Here is a 3,584-nt window from a genome sequence, read left to right on the forward strand (position 1 = left end):
GCATTAGAGGAAAATGTAAAAAAACAAAGTGTGTTAAAAAAACATCAAAACAAACAAACAAACAAGCAAAAAAAAATAAAAATAAAAAATAAAGTTGGGTTCAAAGGTCACAGTCAGCATATTTTGGGTAGAATAAAAAAATAAAAAAAATAAATAATTAGTATCAGCGCCAGTTAGTGTCAGTGTGTTTTAGTCAAGATAAATAAAATGCAAAATGTGCACCATTGTTTTCGGGCTGCACTCCGGGTACAAACAACAACTAACATAAACATATGTGGTATTGGTTGCTGCAATCGTCAGGAGCAAGAGAATTTATTTTGGGTTGTTATTTTGTGGTAAATAATAATAATAGCAAGAAATTATTTTTTTTTTTACTATTTTGGGCCAGTTTTCCTTTGATAATAAAAAGAAAAATCAGGGGATAGCCATTACCATGTACGACTAAAAGAAAGCCCAATATGTCCTGAATAAAACAAGGTATAATCCACCTGGATGCACAATGTAGTTGTGACGTGTATACAGTTTTACTAACACATGTCAGCGTTTCAAAATTGTGCTTAGGCATTAACATTTGTTTTACCCTTAGGCGTGAAGGGGTTAACTTAATAAAGATGCACTCTACTACATATAAAAAAAAGAACTCTTTATTTAATAAGTCCAATAGTGGTTATAATTTTCTATGTTCTGCTGTAAAATATTTTCCCAAAATAGCACACTAGGACTAAAAAATCCCTAAAACAGTAAAAACGAATGCCCCATACACACGATCAGAAATTCCGTCAGTAAAAACTTGGATTTTTTTCCGACGAAATTCTGCTCAAGTTTACCTTGCATACACACGGTCACACAAAAGTCCTCTGAACTTTTGACCGTCAAGAATGCAGTGACGTACAACACTACGAAGAGTCGAGAAAAGTAAGTTTAATGCTTCCGAGCATGTGTTGAATTGTTTCCAAGCATGCATGATTTTTTGTGTGTCTGAATTGCATACAGACAAACGCATTTTCGGATAGGAACTTTTTCTGGCCAAAAAATAGAGAACATGCTCTCAAACTTTTGCTGGCTGGAATTCTGCCAGCAAAAGTCCGATGGAGCATACACACGGTCAAAATTTCTGACCAAAAGCTCACATCCGACTTTTGCTGGTGGAATTTCTGATCGTGTGTACGGGGCATAAGGATTATTCTGGAAGAAAAATAGGTAGTGGATTTATATCAAGTGTGATTGATGAGTAGATATTTAAGAACTAAGAGTTGTCACAGGAGGATGCACGTTTTGGTGATGTATGGCACTCGATCACACAATTTATATGTGAGCACATTTATTAGCTTCACAGTGTGTTTTGTTTTGACATACTATACTATATGTTGTTTTTTAATTCTTTTTTTTTTTTTAAGTTTCATCAGTGGGTATGAATGAAGAGGCTGTTATCTTATTTGGGGAAGACCATTGTGAGAACATTTTGATGAACTTTTAAGGACAATAGACATTTTCTAAGCACTGGTTGTTGAATGTATATGCTGTAAAATATTATCTATAGTTAATGACTAGCAGGTAAACATTTAGGACTTAGCGGGAATATTAATTTAAAAAAACAGCCCTAGCTGCAGTACTCAGCTTAAATGCAGTTCTTACTCTCGGCCACAAGATGCCACCAGCTTTCCAGGTTTAATGAGGTCTAGTAGTGTGTTTTTTTGTTTTTTTTTCACATACCTATTCCAGAGTGGTGCATAGTTTCAGCATTTTGTAAGCAGCAGGACCATTATTGCAGAAAGTATTGTATTCTGATTCGATGCATTTATTTTGTTATTTCACTGCCATTAATTTTATTTTTTCTACCGTTACATATTGACCAAGCTGTCCAGCCAATCTGACAGTCACAGTGGTTGGGGAAAATGATAACAATGACAGGGGTGCTCACCTATTATTCAAACACATAAATCATCTTTTTTTAAATAAACACTTCTACTGGACTGCTTCGTCTGGACGGAAATGGTGAGAAAGATAAATATACAGTCTATATGTATATTTTCAACTTTTTCATACAAATAATGCCTACAGTCTCAGATAAAGTTGATGTTCTTGAAGAAATTCCATATACAAAATTGACGTGGTGTGTTCATTTTTATGATCTTAATTAACAAAATGCAATTTTGTCATATGGAAATCATAGGTACACACCTACTTTAAAATCACATTCGAATCCGGTGTTTCAGACTGGGTACCAATGATTAGAACCTCACTGAGGAGTATGCGGGTGGTCTTAATGAACCCCTTCAGCCCCAGAAGGATTTACCCCCTTAATGACCAGGCCATTTTTTGCGATACGGCACTGCGTCACTTTAACTGACAATTGTGCCGTAATGCAACGTTATACACAAACAAAATGTATCTCCTTTTTTTCCCCACAAATAGAGCTTTCTTTTAGTGGTATTTGATCACCTCTGCGGTTTTTATTTTTTGTGCTATAAACAGAAAAATGGCAGCAATTTTAGAAATACCCCAATATTTTTTACTTTTTGCTATAATAAATAACCTAAAAACAAATAAAAAAAAAACTAATTTCTTCATCAGTTTTTTTTTTTTTATTTTTTGAAAAAAAAAATCGCAATAAGTGTATATTGATGGGTTTGTACAAAATGTATAGCGTCTACAAAATAGGGGATATATTTATGGCATTCTTATTATTATTTTTTTTTTTTACTAGTAATGGCGGTGATCAGTGATTTTTAGCAGGACTGCGACATTGCAGGGGACAGATCGGACACTTTTGACACTTTTTTGGGACCACTGACATTTATACAGCGATCAGTGCTAAAAATAGCCACTGATTACTGTATACATGTCACTGGCGGGGAAGGGGTTAACACTAGGGGGCGATCAAAAGGGTTAAATGTTCCCTAGGGAGGTCAAGTCAAGTTGAGTCAAGCTGTATTGTCATTCCACTACACGTAAGAACATACAGTAGAACGAAATATTGTATCTCACAGGGCCACGGTGCTACATACAAATTAAACATAATTATAACTAGATGTACAAAGAATAAAAACACAGTGAGGAATACACATCTGGGAACTACGTAACTGTACATATACTATATTTTTCCAAAAGTTTTTGTAGCAGCAAGTGTTTATAAAAGTGTCTAGTGCATATTCAAGATTAAAAGGAGGGGATGTGAGACTTTCCTGATCACAATATATAGGAATAGAAGAGGTTTCAAAGAGGATTGGAGTTGAAGGCTCTCACAGTCTGGGGGAAAAAACTGTTGAACAGTCTGACAGTCCTGGTTTTGATACTCCGGTACCTTCTACCTGATAGCAAGAGCTGAAAGAGACTTTGGAAGGAATGAGTAGGATCCCTCATGATACTGGTAGCTTTTCTGGAGCATTGTGTATGGAAAATGTCCAGGGTGGAGGGGCGAGAGACACCAATAATCTTTTCAGCCATCTTCACTAGCCGCTGCAGGGTCTTGCGGTCAGCAGAACTGCAGTTCCCATACCAGACAATGATGCAGCTGGTCAGCACGCTTTCATTGGTTCGCACCACACTCATGCAGGACCCTTTTTTTGTCCGTATCAGAACCA

The sequence above is a fragment of the Aquarana catesbeiana genome, linkage group LG09 (assembly GCF_042186555.1).
Source record: "Aquarana catesbeiana isolate 2022-GZ linkage group LG09, ASM4218655v1, whole genome shotgun sequence".
Taxonomy (NCBI): domain Eukaryota; kingdom Metazoa; phylum Chordata; class Amphibia; order Anura; family Ranidae; genus Aquarana; species Aquarana catesbeiana.